We start from the raw sequence: 646 nt of genomic DNA on the forward strand, positions 1-646 counted from the left end.
CATTGTTGGGTAGGTGTGGCCTTGTTGAGTAGGTGTGGCCTTGTTGGTGGCAGGTATCACTGGGCATGGACTTTGAGATTTCAAGGCCCAGGTCCCCCACCTCTGCCTCATCCTTGCCTGCTGGAGGATTAGGATATAAAATTCTTAGCTACTTATCCAGGATGATGCCTTCCTGCCTGCTGCCCTGTTCCCCACTGTGATGACAATGGTCTAACTCTCTTCAATTGTAAACAAGCCCCCTATTAAATGGTGTCTTCTAGAAGATGCCTTGGTCATGGTGTCTTTTCACAGCAATAGAACAGTGATTAAGACAGGCCCTGTGCAGTGGGGGTACACAGGAGTGGAGACATATTCATGCCCTCACTCTCTGGTACCTGGGAATATGGCTTTATTTTAAGATGGAAGTCTTCACAGACAGTCTTGGTCCATTTTCAAACCCAACACTGGGTGGTTTACAAAGAGAAGTTGATATGGGTGTGATTCTGAAATTTGAGGCCAGGCAGCTGCATCTGGTGTGGGCCTACTGTGGTGGAAATGGACATTAGGAGAAGACAACCTCATGCAAGAGAAAAGGACAAATACCCAACTAGCCAATCCCACTGCCATGATGAAGGTGTCGATACAGATTTGGGAAGGCCTCACTCCC

The sequence above is a fragment of the Grammomys surdaster genome, unplaced genomic scaffold, assembly GCF_004785775.1.
Source record: "Grammomys surdaster isolate TR1022 unplaced genomic scaffold, NIH_TR_1.0 220, whole genome shotgun sequence".
In the NCBI taxonomy this organism is placed as follows: Eukaryota; Metazoa; Chordata; class Mammalia; order Rodentia; family Muridae; genus Grammomys; species Grammomys surdaster.